Source organism: Pseudorca crassidens, chromosome 13 (assembly GCF_039906515.1).
Source record: "Pseudorca crassidens isolate mPseCra1 chromosome 13, mPseCra1.hap1, whole genome shotgun sequence".
NCBI classification, from domain to species: Eukaryota; Metazoa; Chordata; class Mammalia; order Artiodactyla; family Delphinidae; genus Pseudorca; species Pseudorca crassidens.
In genome coordinates, this window is record NC_090308.1 from 58,347,837 (window position 1) to 58,371,769 (window position 23,933).

Here is a 23,933-nt window from a genome sequence, read left to right on the forward strand (position 1 = left end):
CAGACCAATCACAGCACTGAAATTGAAACTGTGATTAAAAATCTTCCAACAAACAAAAGCCCAGGACCAGATGGCTTTACAGGTGAATTCTATCAAACATTTAGAGAAGAGATAACACCTATCCTTCTCAAACTCTTCCAAAATATAGCAGAGGGAGGAACACTCCCAATCTCATTCTATGAGGCCACCATCACCTTGATACCAAAACCAGACAAAGAGGTCACAAAGAAAGAAAACTACAGGCCAATAACACTGATTAACATAGATGCAAAAATCCTCAACAAAATATTAGCCAACAAAATCCAACAGCTCATTAAAATGATCAGACACCATGATAAAGTGAGATTTATCTCAGGAATGCAAGGATTCTTCAATATATGCAAATCAATCAATGTGATAAACCATATTATCAAACTGAAGGAGAAAAACCATATGATCATCTCAATAGATGCAGAAAAAGCTTTTGACAAAATTCAACACCCAGTTATGATATAAACCCTCCAGAAAGTAGGCATAGAGGGAACTTACCTCAACATAATAAAGGCCATATATGACAAACTCACAGCCAACATCATTCTCAATGGTGAAAAATAACCCATTTCCTTTAAGATCAGGAACAAGGCAAGGTTGTCCACTCTCACCACTCTTATTCAACATAGTTTTGGAAGTTTTAACCACAGCAATCAGAGAAGAAAAAGAAATAGAAGGAATCCAAATCGGAAAAGAAGAAGTAAAGCTGTCACTGTTTGCAGATGACATGATACTATACATAGAGAATCTTAACAATGCTACCAGAAAACTACTAAAGCTAATCAACGAATCTGGTAAAGTAGCAGGATACAAAATTAATGCACAGAAGTCTCTTGCATTCCTATACACTAATGATGAAAAATCTGAAGGAGAAATTAAGGAAACACTCCCATTTACCACTACAACAAAAAGAATAAAATACCTAGGAATAAACCTACCTAAGTATTCAAAAGACCTGTATGCAGAAAACGATAAGACACTGATGAAAGAAATTAAAGATGATACAAACAGATGGAGAGATATACCATGTTCTTGGATTGGAATAATCAACATTGTGAAAATGACTATACTTCCCAAAGCAATCTACAGATTCAATGCAATCCCTATCAAGCTACCAATGACATTTTTCACAGAACTAGAACAAAAAATTTTCACAATTCATATGGAAACACAAAAGACCCTGAATAGCCAAAGCAATCTTGAGAAAGAAAACTGGAGCTGGAGGAAGCAGGCTCCTGGACTTCAGACTATACTACAAAGCTACAGAAATCAAGACAGTATGGTACTGGCACAAAAACAGAAATATAGATCAAGGGAACAGGATAGAAAGCGCAGAGATAAAGCCATGCACATATGGTCACCTTATCTTTGATAAAGGAGGCAAGAATATACAAGGAAGAAAAGACAGTCTCTTCAGTAAGAGGTGCTGGGAAAACTGGACAGTTACATGTAAAAGAATGAAATTAGAATACTTTCTATCACCATACACAGAAATAAACTCAAAATGCATTAAAGACTTAAATGTAAAGCCAGACACTATAAAAATCTTAGAGGAAAACATAAGCAGAACACTCTGTGACATAAATCACAGCACGATTCTTTTTGATCCACCTCCTAGAGAAACGGAAATATAAATAAAAATAAACAAATGGAACCTAATTAAACTTAAAAGCTTTTGCTCAGCAAAGGAAACTATAAACAAGATGAAAAGACAACCCTCTGAATGGGAGAAAATATTTGCAAAGGAATCAACTGACAGAGGATTAATCTCCAAAATTTACAAGCAGCTCATGCAACTCCATATCAACATAACAAACAACCCAATCCAAAAATGGGCAGAAGAGCTAAATAGACATTTCTCCAAAGAAGATATACAGATTGCCACCAAATGCATGAAAGGATGCTCAACATCACTAATCATTAGAGAAATGCAAATCAAAATTACAATGATGGGGCTTCCCTGGTGGCGCAGTGGTTGAGGCCCCGCCTGCCGATGCAGTGAACGTGGGTTCGTGCCCCGTTTTGAGAGGATCCCATGTGCCGCGGAACGGCTGGGCCTGTGAGCCATGGCCGCTGGGCCTGCGCGTCCGGAGCCTGTGCTCCGCAACGGGAGAGGCCACAACGGTGAGAGGCCCGCGTGTCGCAAAAAAAAAAAAAAAATTACAGTGAGGTATCACCTCATATCAGTCAGAATGGCCATCATCAAAAAATCTACAAGCAATAAATGCTGGAGATGGTGGAGAAAAGAGAACCCTCTTGCACTGTTGGTGGGAATGTAAATTGATACAGCCACTATGGAGAACAGTATAGAGGTTCCTTAAAAATCTAAAAATAGGGGCTTCCCTGGTGACACAGTGGTTGAGAGTCTGCCTGCCGACGCAGGGGACACGGGTTCGTGTCCCGGTCTGGGAAGATCCCACATGCCGTGGAGCGGATAGGCCCGTGAGCCATGGCCGCTGAGCCTGCGCATCTGGAGCCTGTGCTCCGCAACGGGAGAGGCCACAACAGTGAGAGGCCTGCGTACCGCACACACACACACACACACACACAAAACTAAAAATAGAACTACCATATGACCCAGCAATCCCACCATTAGGCATATACCCTGAGAAACCATAATTCAAAAAGTGTCATGCACCACAATATTCATTGCAGCTCTATTTACAATATCCAGGACATGGAAGCTACTTAACTGGCCATTGACAGATGAATGGATAAAGAAGATGTGGCACATATATACAACGGAATATTACTCAGCCATAGAAAGAAACGAAATTGAGTTATTTGTAGTGAGGTGGATGGACCGAGAGTCTGTCATACAGAGTGAAGTAAGTCAGAAAGAGAAAAACAAATACTGTATGCTAACACATATATATAGAACCTAAAAAAAAAGGTTCTGAAGAACCTAGGGGCAGGACAGGAATAAAGACGCAGACATAGGAAATGGACTTAAGGACCCGGGGAGGGGGAAGGGTAAGCTGGGTCGAAGTGAGAGAGTGGCCTTGACATATATACACTACCAAATGTAAAATAGGTGGCTAGTGGGAAGCAGCCGCATGGCACAGGGAGATCAGCTCGGTGCTTTGTGACCACCTAGAGGGGTGGGATATGGAGGATGGGAGGGAGACGCAAGAGGGAGGAGATATGGGGATATATGTATATATATAGCTGATTCACTTTGTTATAAAGCAAAAACTAACACAACATTGTAAAGCAATTATACTCCAATAAAGATGTTTAAAAAAAAAAAACTATGAGGATATATTCTACAGCACAGGAATATAACCAATATTTTATAATAACTTTAAACGGAATTTAATCTACAAAATTTTTGAATCACTGTTGTACACCTGAAACTAATTTAATATTGTAAATCAATTATACCGTAATAAAAAAATTAAATAAAAGGGACTTCCCTGGTGGTCCAGGTAAAGAATCTGCCTTCCAATGCAGGGGATGCAGGTTTAATCCCTGGCTGGGGAACCAAGAACCTACTAGCTACAGGGCAACTAAGCCTGCATGTCACAACTACTGAGCCCGAGGACCACCTCAACGAAAGAGCCCACGTGCCGCAAACTACAGAGCCCACACGCCCTGGAGCCCTGGAGCCATAACGAGAGAGAAGAGAGAAAAAAAAAAAAACCCGCATGCCACAACTAGAGAGAAGCCGAAGTGCCGCAACGAAGAGACCGAGAGCTGTAATGAAAGATGCCACAGGCCTCAATGAATATCCCGTGTGCCGCACCTAAGACCTGATGCAGCCAAAGATAATAATAAGGAAAAAAAAATACTGTACTGTCAAGAGAAAACGACCAAATTATAAGACATAAAGTTGAATATAAAGCTCATTTTACCATATTTAAGGTGTTGATTTAATTGCTTACATCTTTAAGAACAAAAAAAAAAGGAAATAGCAAGCAACATTGACATCTGGAAAATAACTAACAATGAAGACATAAAAATAGCTATTAGATTATAGTAAATAAGGGGGTAACAGTAGTTATTCACTTTTCTAGAGGTGTTGTACTGCTTTGTCATTGTCAAGTGTGGAGGCTTAAGGCAAGAGGCAGGATTGGCCTTAGGAACCTACAGCCCAGGCTGGCTATAGGGCCTGGGGTGTGAAGGAGAGGCAGAGGGGCTATGGGAACACAGTCCAGAGATGAAATCAGAAGTCAGGAAGTTACAGTCTGGAAGAGCGGGGAAGTGCGTCTTTGGGGCTGGTACACTGCATTTGTAGCAGTGTAGTGAAGGGTAGACTGCCTCACTGACTGGTAAAAGGATAATCTGATTTGAACAAGGAGGTCATAGTTTTTTAGATCCTCTAATGGTCCATTTCTTTCATGACTATGACCAAGAAATCCCAAATATCTTTCAAAAATTTTGGGGGGTGGGTCGCAACAGATCTATAAAATATATACATAACATTTGGGTACTTCTGAGTTTCATTATTAGGGTTTTATTTGCACTTAGTTTCATTTTAAAAAATAAGGAATTTTAAACAGAGACAGGATTCTGGTCTGTAGATGTCAAGGAGTTAGCTACCAATAGATGCCCAGTAGCTTCCAGATGCCTCCCGAGTCTTCCTTGACTGTGAAGGTCCCATTCTTTAAACTGGCATCAATTTGCCTGATCCTTGGAAGTTGTAACCTTGTACCACATGGAGCCATGCAGTCAGCGGTGGAAGTCACTTCTGCAGACCCTCTTAATGTTCATGACATGCTGGGAGTTACCATATTCAATGAAGCCAACAGGAGTCTGTGTCCCTCAAGCAGTGACCGTAATGAGTTGACTGCTCAACCGCCCTGTGCCCAGTGGCCATTATCCTTTAACTTTCTCCAAGCAAGACCACACAGCTAACCTCCTGTATGTCATGATATAGATGGTCTGCTTGTCCCTGAAAAGAGGCAAAGCATTTCCACTGCTTGCATCTCCTCCTTTTGCTGAGGCTGGAGAGCCGGCAAAATTAGAGCTGCACTGAGCTCCTTCTGGTTGTTTTACAATTTGCCAGTTTCTTGCAGTGCTCCGGATTGCTACAATCTTATCATTTTCCAAAACTCATCATTACTTGCTCTCTCCGTGTAGATCATTTGTAGTTATGAGGAAAACCTCCCTCTGCTTTTCGTCTCACACTGGGGTAGGGTTTCACCTTTTACTTTTCAAGTGCACTTTCACAAAAGAGAAATAAATAGGCATTCTGATTCTCTCAAGACCAGAATACTCTCATAACTTTTTATCTTTTACTGCTCGACACTCAAGGGTGGGTGGAGAGGCCTTTTCTTTCTCTCGCCCTGAATTACTATTAAACATAAGTGTTAAATTTGGATTGACCAGGGAAAGAGGCAAAGAAGTTAAAAAGAGCTCCTGGGTACTCTCTGTCATCAACAACTGCTTACACTAAACAGAGAAATCATTCTGAACGTGTAAAAAGTTACATTTTCAAAAATCATATGTCATGTATGTATCATGTAATCATATATATGTATATCTGTAAATATAATATGCATGTATGTGTAGGTATTATTTTGCTAAGGAAAAAGTGTGTATTATCCTGATTAAACCTGAAGGCTGCCTGAATAAACGGAGGTTGTGGACTAAGGTATTACAATGCAGGTTACAGTGGCAGAGTAAATGGTAATGGCACAGCAGACATGAGGGCCTTCAAATATTTGGCCCTGTGCTAGAAGTGTCGCTCGAGCAAAGCATAGCATTCTTTAGTGGGCTTGCAAAAACTGGATTCTATTTGTGATGTTACAGAAACAGAATCTGGGATGGTCCTTTCTTTTCATGACTATGACTGCCCATATTTGGCCTCACTCAAGACACCTTGTTTTGGGGTATTTTAGGGATATCATAGAACACAGAGACGTGTGTGTTTGTGTGTGTGTGTGTGTGTATGGGGAGGTTTGGGGAGGGTAAAGGAGGTGGGCTTAGAAGTAGCTGTTTTGGCCTGTTATTTGGATTAATAAGGAAGAGTAGTCAAAAATGTGAAAATTAATGGAACTGTGGAAAAAATTACTGTTCATCTTAGCATTTTAACATGACAAAAGGCTAGGAAACTGGCCATGGTGAGATAAAATTTAGACTTTGTGAAAGTAAATTTCTTAAAGCTCAGAGAAAATGTAGGTATGGTTCTCTGACCCAAGACTGTAAAAAGGGCAGCAACTTAAGTAAGATGAGAGATTCTGTTAAGGAAAACCTGACAAGGAAAATCGAAGTAAAAAATTACTTCGATTGAATAAAGGATGAAAGCATTACAGCTAACGAGATGGCAGTAGCTGCCCAGGGCCTCTCAAACAATCTCCGGATGTGCACTGAGGTTGGAGAGAGAAACATGTTACCAATGTCACAGTGACACGGCCTTATAATTAGAGCAGTGACTTGTGGAAAACACAAAAACAGCAACACGGCATCCCTGAGAGAGAATTGTTTTCCTTTTTACAAATATTTGAAGGAAGAATAAACAAAGGCAAAATCCTTTTCCGCAACACCTGCTTTGCCTCTCCACTTAGGAGGATAATTTCCAAAGTAGAAAGGGTATAATAAACATTATCATGATGGGATAGAAAGTATCAAAAAGTCAATCCCTCAAGCTGAGATGAGTGGCCTACAAAATTACTGAAATAGCTTGTAGATCTAGTTTGACTTAATGCCTATACAGTTTGGCCACACCGTGTGCAAGACCTCTCAAAACACAGTGAGCTATTCCAAGCTATTCAAAAGCAACAAAGTCATCCACAAGCTCCTGTAACATGCCTAGCACCCACATATTTGGGGTGCTGGTGGGAGAGAGAACTGGGGTTGGGTAATAGGAATTAGCCCTTGTGGGTGATTGGTAACTTGGTGTTTGTAAGTCAGGGGCTGACTGTTTTTGACTATACAACTCCTCTGTTTTTCTGATAATAAACTGCGTATGTCTTTGTGTTTACATTATTTAGTACACTTCTTTCAGAGGGAGGGTTTTCTAGTTTTTGTTATCAGTAGCCATTACGTTCAAGCACATTCTGCGATGGACATGGTTTTGAAGACCCTGATTTTTCTTCTGTTTCCACTTCGGTTTGGACATAAAAGTCTAAAGTTTAACCTTCCAGAACCTGAGATAAATGGCCCAGAGTCATAGTTCGGTTATTCCGATTGTGGACCGGCCATTGAATTGATTTCTTCATTGTATATAAAGATTACCCAAGAAGCAAACGAAACTTGGGAAATAATGACATTCTTCAATCTGAAAGTCAACCAGCTGGGAAGAGCTCCACATCCAGTTAGACTAAGAAGGGTTACATAAATGTACAAAACAATGAACCAAAATGTCCAGAAAATCAGGGGCCATTGAACTTTATGTCCCTGCCCAATTGCAGCATTACTCAGGATTTATGGCTATGCCAGCCTTTGCACCCTCCAAATATTTTCCCAAGTATTTCAGGGTTCTCACATAAATATTGCTGCAGTAAGTACCATCAACACTTAGCTGTTTTTCAAGAATAGCCAAGTGACATTATTATGGTCTGCCGTCAAACCAGGGGAGGTGTGGAGGAGGCCAAAGCTGATCATTGCAGCTAAAGACGATGTTAATACAGATACACACAGCAGAGTTTGTGCCAAACGATCTGTAATACGTTTCAACATACTAGCAGTATGTTTGAACATTTTGTCTGCTTTTGGTACAGCTCTTCTTGTACATTTCCATCCAAAGATTCCTAAAGAGAGAGGAGAGTGAGTGTATATATACCTTGTAGATAAATTTTTGAAGCCTTGCATTTCTTTTTTAAAAACTTGTATGGATTTTGTATTCAATCAAAAATGATTATAATATTTTGCTCTTGTCCATTTCCCAATTGTCTTGAGGTAATTATCAGCAATTCTCATACTTTCGTGTACACAAGGATCACTCGGAATGCTTGTTAAAAATGTGAATTTCTGGTCTCTATCTTCACTCCTCACCCCCCAGATCCTGATTAGGTGAGTGTAAGGTAGGACCTGAAAATATGCACCCCAGGAGACCGATTCTGTTTAGATAACCCAAGTACCATGCTATGAGAAACTTGCCTCCACGAAGCAACCCTGGTATGGCTTGTTACCTCACTTTGAGAAGCACCTCTCTAAAGACTCCAAGAGTATTTATCATTTATCATTTATCATAGAAATGGATAATCTGCTGAGCTTTACTGTCCACTCCTGCCCTTCACTCATCAAATGGTCCATCAGTCTGAGCTCCTTCTAGGTTTCTCACAAGACCCATGTTTCTCTATCTCCAGTGTTTTCACTAGAGCTGTTCTCTCAGCCAGTACTTATACTTGATCTTCCAATGCTATTGGTCCTTCCAGGCTCTCAAATACTGCCTTCTGCACAAAGAGCCCATCCTTCTCCACCCACTCAACTTACCATGACTTTCCCCTTGAGCTCTCTTCAATCCTTGCCTTGTTGTTTATATACATGCCTTATTTCTCCTAATTGACCATTGGTTACACAAAGGGCGTCCATATCAGATAAATCTCTGGGTACCACCATGGTCTTTTGAAGGCAATAGCTGCTCAATAAATATTAGTGAATGGAAAACTCCATGAGAAAAAGCTGGTATGTAGAGTCGCGAAGAGCACAAAACCAGAATAAACAGTAAGCTGCTACTTAGTTCTGGTAGTGTAGTGATCAACTGGGGCAAGGTCCTTTTCTTTAGAGATCTCTTAATTGGGTGCAAAGGAAATCCAAAAATGATTATAGCAGTAGCGCAATGAAAAATGGGTGTTTAGACCCATAGAATGTACAACACAAAGAGAAACTCTAATGTAAATTATGAAATTTAGTTAATAATTATGTATCACTATTAGAACCATTGTACCACACTAAGGCAAGATGTTAATAATAAGGGAAGCTAAGTGAGAGGAGTTTAAGGGGATATATAAGAAGTCTGTACTTTCTGCTCAATTTTTCTGTAACTTCAAACTGCCCTCCAAATAAAGTCTATTAATTAAAGATATCCAAAAATGGACATTTCGTAATAAGAGAGAGAAAGAGGAAATGAGCAAGGTGAAGCGATAAAAAAATCTAATCAGTGCAATTCACCCAATGCTTGTCATGAGTGGTATTTCAAGAGTAGCAAAGCAAGGCCTGGCTTGCTATGGTAGGGAACAGGCTTTCAGGACTGTTTATATGTAGCACTTCTAAAGAACTCTTTGAATTCAGTGTTTTCATTAGTAAAATGAGATTTTCCTGTTTAGAAAGGTATGATAAAACACAAGTATCAATAAGTAAGCGTGAACCTTACAGTAAATATTACCCAAGAATTCACCTTGTTACCAATTAGAGTAGAATTGGTACAGTGAGTGTATTTATAAGGGCAGGGGTGAAACAGAGCTGTAGGGGGGTACATTCTACCAAGGAGTTTAAAGAGTACTTTCAGTGGAAAGAGGAGGCGCGGGATAGCATCAGCCATTCGTGGTTGACAACAAGAGTGATGAGAGAGAAAGAGAGGACAGAGGAAGCAAGCTTTTTAGAGCTGGGCCCACACATATTCAGCAGTTCATTTCAGAGGAAAAAATATTGAAATACAATTATATACAAAATACAAAATAAATACAAAATAACAATTTTCAATGTATGTACAGTGTAAGTGTCTAAATGATTCAATGTAGAATAACATATTGCAAATTCCTCCAGAATTATACAGTCAGCACAACCTGCACATTTGAATTGTTTTGGTTTAACCTTTATCAGGGTTCTCCATCCTCCATTTAGTCTTATTAGCGATCCAGAATCTGTCTCTATTTTGTTGCTAAGCCATTTTCATGCACATTAATATATACAGAATTATATACACTTCATATGCATTTTATAAATAGAAAAGAGATGTTTGCACCTAGTGTTTCTATTTAGCTTTCTCTTCCTCTGTTGACATGGAGAATACCGTTTGTAATTTAGAAGGGTGCTTTGTATCTACACCAGACAAGGTGGCAATGTGTCCTCTCAGGGCAGAAGTTCTAGAAGCAATTGGCTCAGGTTAAATCTTTTCAGAAACTCGCACAGCACCATACCGCCGTGCAGGGCTTCTCAAACTTTAATGTGTAAACTGACCATCTGGAGATCTTGTTAAAATGCAGATTCTGAACTGGTAGCTCTGGGGAGTGGCCTGAGCTCCTGCATTGCTAACAAATTTCCCGGTGGTGGTGATGCCGCCTAGCGGGGTGCAGAGGAGCCCCCCCTTACTGTGTGACTCTGATCTGATCTGATCTGATTTTTTTTACACTTTATAGTAAGCCATGGACACTCCGGAGATTAGGAGGAAGTCGGATTTCTTTTTCATCGATCCTTTCAGATGCTCTAAGGATTCACATCTTGTCCACTTCCTTCTGTCTACTAGGCAGGTGGGTATAAGTAGTTTGTACGAACGCCTCCAAATACTGTCCTGGCTTCAGCGTGTGGCATGTGTGAAAGAGATTGTATGTGGTCAGTTAGTAAATGCAATCATCAGGGCGGAGGCTTCTTTTCTTTCTTAGAAAGGCAGATTAAGGGCAACAAAATGCCATTTGGTTATTTTAAAAAGCAAAGGAACTGGTCTCCATAATCACTTCTTAAAAGGTAAAGTGATGATGAACCAGCAAATAAAAATAGACATATTCACGTGTTTAGAGATGATTTCTCAGTGGTTTGTTCCTATGGAATCTTCTGCCCTCTGCATATTTTCACATGGTTTCATGACTAAGCTCTGTACAGACAATGTAAAACACCTTATACCATTATTTCCTGTGTAAATACATTTAGCACAAACAGATTGATCAATGAACTCCCAACAATTGTTTGCAATTCCAAATTTTCCTGCAGGATAAATGTTCCAACCTGCTGAAAGCACTTTGTGGAGGAGCAGAAGTCTGGGTAGGAAAGGGGAGGGGGAGAGTGAGAATAATGGGAAGGAAAAGACAGCTTCAGCAGAGGGAATTCACTCCAGAGGAAGAAAATGTGTCCAGCTCCCCAACCTTGCAGGTAGCATGTTTGGCTGCCGCAGGAGCACATTATTTGTTCTTTTTCCCTGACACTGAACTAAAGAATGCATTGTGGGAAAACCCATCGTGACATATGACACAGTGCAAAGGAAGATCACAGCGTGAGGCAGCATCAAGGGGTTGACATGGCCTTGATGCACTCGGGCACAGCACGGGGTCTCGGGATGAGTGGTTCTTCCAACGGAAGCCCGGGTGCAATTTGCACAATTCTTCTGAGAGCTCCCAGTGAAGCCCCAAGCCCCCGTAAACTGGGCCAAAGAGGAGAGCAAAGACCCTGCCCCCCGCCAGGAGACACACAAAGGGAGACATTTCAAAAGGAGCTTAGTTAAAAGGAGGAAAAATTATACACAAATATTAGAGGAAAATTGGAATGGATTTTAAAAAAAGAGTCTAACAGTAAGAATGGGAGCAAAGGGGATGGGAAGAAAATAGAAAGTGCAGGGAGCTGGCTGGCAAAGCACATATCAAAGTCATGTGTTAAACTTTCTTCTTTTCCTTTTCTTTTAGGGAAAAACTCTTGGGAATGTTACAAGTGAACCTGATTTGTTTTGGTTAAAGAGTCTTCCCTCCCCTCACTCTCTCCTCACTTTTCAGCCCTTGTGCACGACCAAATGAAAGTTTGCACTTAAAAAAAAAGGGAACCCCTGCTAGTCCAACCAGTTTCCTTCTATTCTGTCTCTGAGCAAAAGACCCTTCTTCTCTCACTCCCCGCCTGTCGCTCCTGTTTATCATATGATGCCAATTTCTGTTCATCAAATTCACATTTCAAAATTTCTCTATTGCTGCCATATATTAATTATTAATCTTCCACCAGTCCCTTCTGTAGAAACATTTTAAACTTTGATTTCACTATGCATTTTGAGGAAAAGAAGCTTTAATCATGACCCCTTTCTAGTGGGTGTTTTCCTTATCTCATCCTGAAGAATTTACCCTATACATTGCTATCGTGTAGATTTCTTGTTTTAAAGATACATACATATCGTGTAGATTTCTTGTTTTAAAGCAGCTTAAAAATGTTTGAGATAGACTGTGTATTTCAGAGTCATGGAAAGCTCTTTTGAACAATTCTAGGTTATTTTTAGAAACAAGGATTTTACTAAGATTGAATTAGGCTTAGGGTAGTAAAATCTAACCAATTTGTTTTGACTCAATTAACAAGCTGCCTACTGTTCAAACCAACCCAAACAGTCAGACCAATTGTGTGGCCCCTGCCTTTGATGGAGTCTTCCCTCAGCTTGTAAACCTACAGGCTGCATTAGTGTGACTTATTGATTTCATTTCATATTGAATCAAGGGAAACGGATCAAATTTATCATTTCAAGTTATATTTCAATGACTTTTTTTTTTTTTTTTTTTTTTTGCGGTATGCGGACCTCTCACTGTTGTGGCCTCTCCCGTTGCGGAGCACAGGCTCCGGACGCGCAGGCCCAGCGGCCATGGCTCATGGGCCCAGCCTCTCCGCAGCATGTGGGATCTTCCCGGACCGGGGCACGAACCAGTGTCCCTTGTATCGGCAGGCGGACTCTCAACCACTGCACCACTAGGGAAGCCCAATATGACTTCTTAATGGTTATGATTTTTTCTAACTTATTCCTATCTCTAAAATTGGCTTACTCTTTATAATAACTGTTTTTAATATTTTAGGAAGATCCCTTACCTCTTTAAGAATTTTATAAAGCTATAAAGCTGACATGTGTTTATATATGTATGAGTGTGTACGTATATGTATACTTTCTTGTCTATACTTTCTTGTATACACTTTATATATACTTGTATATACTTTCTCCACACTATTTCAAGGTGTCCCTAGGGCCCTAAAAGATTGTGCATAAACCCTTTAAGGTTCTTGGATCTCAGGTGGTGGATTCATGATAGTGATATAGAAGTTCCTGCGTTTTACTACTCCACTTTCTGACCTCTACCCACATGAATCCCAGCTAAAGGCTGTGTTGTGTTAAGTATCACATATAAATAGTCCCAACATGATGTCGATGTCAGCTGCACAGTATCGTGTTTGTGCAGAATTTTGGATGCCAATGCTATTACTCTCTGGTGTTGCAGCTAGACTTACTTGGTGCTATATTCTAGTTGTGGTTCTCTTGATTTCACTTTTGTTGTTAAGTAATGTATTTGACTTTGCAAAATATAGTTGAAGGATCACAGCTCATGGAGGAAAACCCACAGAACTTGGAGGTAGGTGAGATGGCTCTAAGGGTCTTGCTATGACATCGTTGTGTGACCTTGAGCAAGTCACTTCATCGTCCTGGGCTTCAGTTTCCAAATTGCTGGCCAGGTTTAGAGTACATGCTACATGCTGGCTAAGTGCTTTACAGATATTATCACATTTAACCCTCACAAAGACCCTAAGAGACAACTTCTGTTAGCCTCAGTTTAGAGTTGAAAGACTTGAGATTCAAAGAGGTGAAGAGCCTGGATTTGAAGGGAGTCTGATTGAAAAGTCAAAGCTTAGATACTTTTTTACTCTGTTCTACATAGCTTACAGTGTTCAATGAGGCAGCAGGACTTGAAACCAATCCAAGTGGTCTATAATTCTAATGGAGGTGACTGGGAGCCATATTGACTAGTAAATACTCTAATCATTTTTTTTTAAAGATTTAAAAACCAGCTTCATTAAGGTACCATTGACAAACAATAAATGTCCATATTTAGAGTGTATCTTTAGTTGAGTTTTGACCTATGTATACATTTGTGAAACTATCATCACAATCAAGGTAATGAGCATATCCTTTACTCCCTAAAGTTTCCTCTTGCCCCTTTGTAATCTCTCCTTCTCGATCTTCCCTGCACCTCCTCCCAAGGCAATCACTAATCTACTTTCTGTCACTATAGATTAATTTCCATTTTGTAGAATTTTTTTTATATATAGTAATCTCTCACTGTGATTTAATTTCATTTCCCCATTGAGTAATGGTGCTCAGCATATTTTCATGTACTTATTTGCCATCCATATATCTTTTTTGGTGAAATATCTTTTCAAGTCTTTTTGCCTATTTAAAAAATTAAATGGTTTGTTTATTGAGTTTTGAGAGATCTTTAAAATTCTTTATCAGTTATAAGATTTGAAAATATTTTATCCCTGTCAGGGGTTCTTAGGGTCTTTTGTAGAGCCGAAGTTTTAACTTTGATGAAGTCCATTTATCTCTTCGTTCTTTTATGGATCATGTTATAGCTGTAGCTAAGCACTCTTTGCCTAACCTAAGTTCACAGAGGTTTTCATTTAGAAGTTTTATAGTTTTTACATTTAGGTCTATGATCCACTTTGAGTGAATTTTTGTACGTGGTGTGGGATACGGAAACAAGTTAATTTTTCTTGCAAACGGATATCCAGTTTTTCCAACAATGTTTGTCGAAGAGTCTATCAATCCTCTACAGAATTGCCTTTCCACATTTGTGTAGGGGTCAATTTCTGGACTCTCTATTTTGTTCCATTAATCTATCTATTTTTGTATCTGTACCACACTGTCTTGATTATTATAGCTGTAAAATAAATCTTGAGATGAGGTAGTGTTAGATTTCTAACTTTTTTTTCAAAGTTGTTTTGGGTATTTCAGGTCTATATAATTTTCATGTGAATTTTGTAACCAATTTGTCAATTTCTCTAAAAGTGCATGCTGAGATTTTGACTGGGAATGTGTTGACTCTTTAGAACATTTTGGGGAAAATTGACCTCTTAACAATATTGAGTCTTCCTACTCATGAATATTGTCCATCTTTGCACTGATTTAGGTATTCCTTAATTTTCCTCAGCGATGCTTTATAATTTTTCATGTATAAGTGTCACACATCTTTTGTGAGATTTATCTCTAAGTATTTCAAAATTTTGTTGCTATTGAGTTTTAATTTAAATTTCTGATTGTTCATTGCTGGCATATAGAAACATAACTGATTTTTGTATTTTGATTTTGCATCTGCAGCCTTGCTAAACCCACTTATTAGCTTTTATTTTTTTTGATATATTCTATTGCTTATATAGACCATCATATTGTCTGTGAATAAGAAAGTTTTAAGACTTCCTTTCCAATATGGATGCCTTTATTTTTCTTACTTTATTGTACTTTTAGTACAATTTTGAACAGAAGTGATGAGATCAGACAGTCTTGCCTTGTTTCTGACCTTAAGGGAAAAAACATTTGGTTGAATCACTAAGTAGGATGTTACTGTCGTTTTTTAAAAATATGTGCCCTTTATCAAATTGAGGAGGTCCCTCAATTGATTTCTAGTTTGCTATGAGTTTTCATAAAGATTATATAGTGGGGTGGGGGTTTTCAAATACCTTTTCTGCATAAAAACATCTTTTTATTGTTGTTTAATATTAAAATAAAATTATTAAAAATAAAGCTTTTAATAATATTAATATTGTTTGTCTTTAAATTACATTGATTGATTTTTTTGCCCAGGCTCCGGACGCGCAGGCTCAGCGGCCATGGCTCACGGGCCCAGCCGCTCCGCGGCATGTGGGATCTTCCCGGACCGGGGCACGAACCCGTGTCCCCTGCATCGGCAGGCGGACTCTCAACCACTGCGTCACCAGGGAAGCCCCACTGATTGATTTTTGAATGTTAAACCAACATTGCATCCCAAGGGAAATCTCTCTTGGTCATGATATATTATCTTTTTATATACTGTTGGATTTGTTTGTTAAAATTTTGTTTAAAATTCTTGAATCTGTGTTCATGAGGGATAATTTTTTACTGATGTCTCTGGCTTTGTATCAGGGTAATGCTGGCTTTATAGGATGAGTTGGGAAGTATTTATTCCTCTTCAGTATTCTGGAAGAGTTTATGTAGATTTAGTATAATTTCTCTTTATTTCTTTACTTATTATTTTTTAAAATTGAGATCTAATTGACATATAACACTGTGTAAGTTTAAGGTATACGATGTATTGATTTGGTACATTTACATATTGCAATGAGATTGCTACCATAACATTAGCCAACATCACATCACATGGTTACCATTTCTTTTTTGTGGTGACATTTAAAATCTAGTCTCTTAGCAACTTTGAAGTATATAAAACGGTATTGTTGACTATAATCACAATGTTGTGCATTAGGTCTCCAGGACTTAATCATCTTTTGACTGAGTTTGTACCCTTTGACTAACATCTCCCCAGTCTATCCCCACCTTCTGAGCCAATTCTATTCTCTGTTTCTATGGGTTTAGCTTTTTTAGATTCCACATACAAGTGATATCATACAGTATTTGTCTTTCTCTGTCTGACTTATCTTACTTAGCATGACACCATCAGGGTCCATCCATGTTATAGCAAGTGGTAGGATTTCTTTCTTTCTCAGGGCTGAACAATATTCCATTGTATATATGTACCACAACCTCTGTATCTATTCATCCATTGATGGACACTTAGTTGTTTCCATATTTGGCTATTGTCATTGTTTTTTAGCAGGTTGATTATGATATGTCTTGGTGAAGATATCTTTATGTTTCTTGTGCTTAGAGTTCTGTCAGTTTCCTTGATCTGTGGGTTGATAATTTTCATCAAATTCAGAAAAAATTTGGCCATTATTTCTTTATTTTTTTGCACTGTCTTCCAATTATATTCTTAAAGTTGTTCCATAGTTAACTAGTGCTCTGTTCATTGTTTTGATTCTCTTTTCTGTCTGTATTTCATTTTGGATATTTTAATTACTATTTCTTCAAGTTCACCAATCTTTTCTTCTGCAACGACTAATCTGTCTAATACTACTCTCAGTGTATTTTTCATTTGAACACATTGTAATTTTATTTCCCACAAAATCGATTTAGGTCTTTTAATTTCTAATGTCTTTGTATATTAATTCTAATATCTGTATTAGATTTACTGATTTTTCTCCTCGTTATGGGTCATTATTTTTCTGCTTCTTTGCATACCTGGTGATTTTTGATTGGATGTGAGCCATTGTGAATTTTAACTTATTCAGTGCTAGATATTCGTCTATTCTTGAAAATAGCCTGACGTATTTCTGGGATGCAGTTATATTATGTGGAAAGAGTTTGATCCTTGTTTTTCTTTTTTCTTTTATTTGCTAGATGGGTCTGGAGCAGTGTTCACTTCAGAGATAATTATTCTCCACCACTGAAGCAAGACCTTTCTATATGTTCTACCAAATGCATTGTGAGTTGTGAGGTTTTCCAGGCTGGCTATGGGGACAGGCACTATTCCTGACCCTGTATGAGCTCTGGGCACTATTAACTCTGATTCTTTCACATGACTCTTTTCTGGACAGGATGTAGTTTTCTCATACGCATTCATGGATGGGTCCTCAGCTGGATATTCAAGGGGAGTCCCCTGCCAATCTTGGAAGCTCTCACTCTGCTTTGATTCAGAAGCTGTGATTATGTAGGAAAGTGGGACTTGAAGTGTGGGTGTGCTTTCTGTAGGTAGAGAGGCGACTGCAGGTTATCTAGGCGGGAGACCTCCCCCAGAAAACATGATGTAGAGGCAAAAGAACCATCTGAAGAAAACTCTTGAAGAGGTAGTGAGAGGACTCATTGAATTTAAATTGAAGTTTCTTGTGGTGTGAAAGAATGTAATCCTTCGGAAAAGGTAGGCTAATACCTCTTGCAAGGACATTTTCCCCAAACCAATGAAGGCTGGGGCCAGGCTAATCTGTTGACTAATATATCTCAGGGGTCTAACTGTGCTACAGAGTGCTGGACAGTGGGTTGACAGAGGAACCCTCGTTTCTGTCCCAAGGAGCGCATTTTTAGTGTAGGCACTATAAGTGGAGCAAAGTCCAGATTCGGAAGTTTCACTTTATTCCTTAGAGAGTAGGGATCTGATAACTGCTGTTGCAAAGGGCCTGATGGAATGAAAGTGATGCTTTAGCAAGACTCTGGCAATCGTGTGTTATACGTACATGTCAGGGAAGAACCTGGGAAAATCAACGAGAGAACGTTTCAGGATTGAATGTGAGAGGCTTAGATGGAGGCAGTGGGGCTGGGAAAGGAAGGGGCATGTGTCTAAAAAGAGGAGTTGACTGGGTGTGGAAACAAACTTCGTACGCAAAGTAAAACCAGGAGGCAGCCCAGGATGACTTGAAGGCTTTGAGGGGGCTTGATTGACAAAATGCTGGTGCCAGGAATAGAAATAGGGATGACAGAAAAGGAGCTTGTTTCAGAGTGAAGATGACAAATTTATTTTTAGATACTTGAATTTTGAGGTGACAGTGGGATACCAAAGTAGATATGTACAGCTGTTTGGTTGAAAATATGGAATTATCAGGAGATTTCAGGGCTCACGAGGTAGATTTGGGGGTCAGCTGATGAAATTATACTTCAATTCATTCACTTATTTATTCATTTACCAAGTGACTGGCCTTAACAGTTTGTCAGATGATGAGCTTGGCTTTGGGATGCAAAGACACGGAATTGTGGTCCCTGTCCTTGTGGAGGAGCTGGAGAGATGGTGTAGTACAGTTTGCTGAGGGCTAAGAGAGTCATGCCTGCGGCAGAATGGCAGCACAGTGGAGTGACACCCGACACAGAGTGGGGCGTGCCAGGAAAACTTCCTGGAGGAGGTGTCAAGTAGAGGTTAATCAGGAAGAGAAGCAGGCGAAGGATATTGAAGGCTGAGGAAACAGCATGTGAAAAGATATAGGGGTAAGAGAGAGCTTGGGATATTTGGGATACGGTTGGAGGAAGGAACACATGTGAGGGAGAGAAAAAGGATAAAGCTCGAGAGGGAAGCAGAAGCTATGGAGGACCTTGCAGGGCACTTGGTGACTCTGAGCTGCTTTGCAGAACATCCAGATGGAGATGCCCAACATCACTGGACTCCATTCCGTGGGTAATGGGCTTCTCCGACTAATTTAAGCTTGGAAGCAATGTGATCAGATTAGCAGTTTATGAACCTGGAGGGCATTATGCTAAGTGACATAAGTCAGACACAAAAAGAAAAACCTGTGTGATTTTACTTATACGTGGAATCCAAAAAAGTCAAATACATAGAAGCAAAGAGTAGAAAGGTGGTTGCCAGAGGTGGAGAAGTGGGGGAAATGCGGAGATAGTGGATACAAAGTGGCAGTTTTGTAGGATGAATAAGTCTAGAGGTTTAATGTCCGGAATAATGACTATAGTTAATAGTACTGTATTGAATACTGGAAATTTGCTAAGACAATAGATTTAAGGGGCTCTCATCACACACACAAAAATGATAACTATGTGAGGAGAAGATATATTAATTAGCTTAACTGTAGTAACCATTTCTCTAGATATATACGTATAGCAAATCATCATGTGACACACCTTAAATGTATAGAATTCTTATTTTAAAAATTAAAAAAATAGAAAGACTGCTCTGGCAGCAGTATGATGAATTGATTAAAGGACTAAATGTTGGAGTCAGGGAGACTAGTGACGATACTACATTAGTTATGAAGGAGAAATGAAGACGGTCTGATTTAAGGCAGCGTCAGTGGGGATGGAGAAAAAGGGATAGTCAAAAAGTCTGAAGAGTTATAATAGGCAGGATTTCATGACAGGTTGGATATATGAGATTTGAATATGGAGTTTATCAGCGTACAAGTGATGTTTGAGGCACTTGAAGGGAAGAGCTGTCCCAAGAAGCATAGAGATTAAAAAAAAAAATGCAGCACTTGTTAAATCCACAGATATCCAAACTCTGAGATTCCTGTGATTCGATGGGTTTTCTGACAAAGAAGGTATGAAGAAAGATCTGAAGATGGAGGAAGGAAACTAGATGAATATCCCCATTTAAGGGAACAGGAAGAAGACAGGAATTTGCAGAGGAAAGAACAGAAATAAGGGACGGATGGGGTCATGTCACAGAAGCTCACTGAGAGCCTCAGTAGAGAAAGTGGGGTCAGCAGAGCTGTCGAGGAGGAAGGGGGCTGAAAAGACGGCACCTGGGGACACGAAAAAGACATACAAAGTGGCTTAACCCCAAGCAGGACTGAGACGATTTTGAGGAAGTGGATTTGGTAAGTGTCGATGAAACCGGTTTTAGGATGCTGGGCCTCCAGCCTGCCTAGTCATCCGAACTGAATTATAACAGCCTCTCACATTTTAAATTTAGTTCTGATAGTTTGTGAGAAATCGGGGAAATCTGAAATAGAACTGACTACGAATGCTGCAGTAGAACTTGAGCGGGATGGTGTTTCCTGATGTAGGTATCTTCCACAGTGCTAAGCCTATATGCCCCCAAAATTTTACAGAAAACAATTATTTTTAAAAAATCAGCTTCCTTGAGGGATTGAATGTAGTTCACACCAGACTTTGCATCAGCGGCCTTATTTTCTGAACTAGTGATAGTCCACTGTTCCTGGTTTCTTCTGATTCTACATTTTATCCTTTCACGGTCACAGAGATTTTTCCCAAGCGGAAAAAAAAAAAAAAAAAAAGAAGCCCTTCTGTGCTCTTTATCACTTTAGTTTATTTCCTGACTTTTTGGAAAGGCTGTTTCTTCTGTGTGAGGCAGCATATGGCAGAGTCCGAGGCTGGTGAGAGGCAGGTGGGGAGGATGGCTGTGTGATGTCAAGGCTGTGCCCCCAAGCTGTAATTGGGGGTCCCTGGCAGACACCCACCGTGCAGCCCAAACACCTGCGGAAGCTCTCTCTGCCCACCTTGAAGTCCAAGGGATTTTTTGCTGTAATCTACTTTCATGTAGGTAATCTTTTTTTTTTTTTCACTTTTATTTCTTCCTTCCAATCTCATGCTCGGAGATGTGCAGTGGTCTGAATTAGCTGATGATATTGATAAACAATTATGCCAATAGACCATTTTGCAACTTAAAGTAGTCTTTTTACATACTTGATCTCATTTGATCCTCAAATAAAAATACCTTGTAAAGAAATCACTTTATGTGGCATGATAAGTAGAAAATACACTAAGGTTTTTTTAAAAAGCTATTTTTTTGTTTTTATCAAGACTGTTTAGTAAGAAATATCCGACCAAAGTGGATTGTCTGAGTCCAATGCTGGGTAAAGTGACGATTAGGAAAGAATACAAAAAAATGTACATGCTGCATACGTTCGAGAAATTATTTTGGGGCTATCAAGATTGTGTAGCAGATGAGCCTACTGTTGACTGTTCTTAAGAAAATTCTATATTGTAAAAATATTTAAGTATTTAGAAAATTAAAGAAAAAAGCAAATATTTCAAAACTTAATTTTCCTCACCCTAGTTTTTGGTTTAGAATTTATTTTTTTAGTCGTGGTGACAACTTTAGATTATATACTCTTTCTCAGTGCTTCTTGTAATCAGGACTAAATTTTCAGACCTAAAATAAATCAGGATATATGTCTGGCAAGTCCAGACATCTACCGGGGTTGAGGAATGGCTATTTGAAATCATGTTTAGAACATGACTCGAGTGAGGTGGGGTCTCTGATGGAGAAACCTAGTTTTTCTCCTTGGACAAAATGAGCAAAATGAAAAGTAGGGTCTTAATGATATGTTATTAATTAAAGGGAGTTCTACTGAAAGGGTAAAATGGCTTAAAAAATGGTGCTGAATCCAAAAATTAGAATCAATGCATTATGACCAACTAGAAATCATTATTCAGCAGAAAACCATCCAGACCAAAAGTTAAAACTCATTGCTAGATGGCTTTTTTGTTCCATCATTAGTTTGTCACTGTGGTCATTTTAACCTTTACCCAAGTGAGATGAATCTGTGGTAAACATATTCTTTTTTGAGGGGAATCCCAGTTGTAGTCATAATTTGTGACTAGTTTAAGAAGAACACCAAATACTAATCCAATGTTTACTCTTTTTCTGATATAGATGCCTTTGCCTTCTTCTCCTCTAGATTTAAAAAAGTAAATTGAGTTGTTTTGGACACAAATTATAAACATACATAGTATTCCTGGGATGTGTTTCAGTCTCTAGTTTATGTGCTCTTATAATTAACTAGATATCTTCAAAAGAAAGGATTCTGGTTCAGGGCTCAAATTAAGGGCAAATAACTATAAACAGAGTGCTTGATTTATAAAAATAAACAGCACATATGGGCTTCTGCTGCAGATGTTATACCCTGGAGCATGCCCTGATTTCTTTTTAGCTAAATAAGAATAGCAAAATCACATAGATGTGTAGTAATATATGAGTGTCAGTTACACTGGAATGCACTTCATATATAAAGAAGACAAGAGCACTTGTGAGTAGACTGTTCTAACCTCTGAAACTAGAAAATGCTGGTCATGCTACTTTTGGTTTATAGAGAGCAATAACGTTCAAACCTGCTCTGTCGCTTTCTCACCCATCACTCAGTCTCATGGTGCTCTGTGCTTTTCCATAGCACAAGCACGTGTATACACCCTTTCTGGTAAGAAAGAGAAAGAATGGATATTATTGAATACTTAATATATGGTGCTACTTTCTTTTGCTTCCATTCAATTCCTGAATACGGTTTAAGAAAATCCCTGTGCCCCAATGTTTGCATCATTTCTGATATAGACGACTCCAGATTCTAGCGGCTAATTTGCAAAGGTAATTTAATCTTGACTAACCCTTCTGCAGACCCTCACTGAAAGCCCACTCTGTCTTTCTTGGTGAGTGTGTATCATTACTCTCATTCTTCCAGAGGAGCAGACCCTGAGAGGCTGGTTCTCGTGCATGGCAGCATCACGAGGTCTGTCTTGACACCCAAGCCAAATCTCTTTCCTGAACACAAATTAAGGGATAACCACATACACTTGGCAAGCTGTCCTAGCTTCACAATTACTGTTCTCTCCCTCTCCCATACTATTCCAAAAAGTAGGGGGTAAAGGAGATTTGCAGAGAGTAAAGTGATCCAGGAGAGTCTGATCACAGATGCTGTTTTTAAAGCGTGGAAGCCTCATAGACCGAATTCTCCGCAGAGGTATTTGCATTTTGAAAGAGGAACTTTGTTGCTGTAAATATGTAGGGGATACCCCTCCCATTTAAAAAGTGTTTTGTTTGAAAGACAATCAGCGATGCAGCAGGATGGAAGTGGGAGACCTTGTTGTGGAGGCATCGGGTCCAGATTTCAGTAGGTGTCCTTAAGACCTTATGAATAGTCAGGAGCCCCAGGAATACCCATCTAGCACTGGTACTGGTGCACACAGCGTCAACATTTTTTAGATGATTTTGTTTTGCTGATGGGCTGGTAGCTAGAGCCTACTGAATGTATTAAACTTGGACACTGTCCTATTTTCAACAATGCTTGAGAGAGTTTACAGACTAAACTTGGTATAGTGCTTCAGGATAAAATCAATTCTCTCAAGGTGGGAGAAGACATCAGGGGTTTCAGGTATAACATTGGCTCTGTTTTCTACAAGCAAAGGCAAAAAAACACGTTGGTTTATAGAAGTCTCACTTTCTGACCACTCACAATAGATACATTTATTTACAGAGGTAATCAATATATGAAAAATATTTTTCTACAATTAGATTGGAGCAGGAATTTATTGAGTCTTATGTGTAGGGCGTACAACAAAGATGCTGTTTAGATATGCTATCTGTAATCAGACCCTCCTAGATCACTGCAGATTTCCTTTGACCCCTGACCAAAAATGGGATTAGAAGATATATTTAACCAGCTTTATAAAAGACCTGGAGGGTTCTCATCTTGACTCTCTTAAGGGCAGAAGGCACAACGTGGTCAGATGTCTCAAACGAACAGCTCGCATTCCATTTGTGATGGTGAGGCTCTCAACAAGCAATCATATATTCTAAAGATGCAAATGAGTTGCAAATGAGAGTTATTAACCTGGACTGAGAAAACCTTGGGTATCATGAAATCTCTATATTGGCTTGTTTTGCTCAAAATCTTTGACTGACTTTTTGATATGTACCTTTTCTCAGGCTACTGGTTTAGGCATTGGCTAAAGAAAAAAAGGCGCAGATCAGTGAGGCTAACTTACTGTTTCTTGTAATTGCCCCCTTTTGGACCTTTTCTGCCTTGTTATA

At 39.2% G+C, this 23,933-nt stretch overlaps 1 long non-coding RNA gene across 1 annotated transcript in view; it reads right to left on the bottom strand.

Annotated features, from left to right (window-relative positions):
* The window catches only part of LOC137204714 (uncharacterized), a 297,672-nt gene that overhangs the window by 208,347 nt on the left and 65,392 nt on the right, over positions 1 to 23,933 (bottom strand). The window lies entirely within an intron of this gene.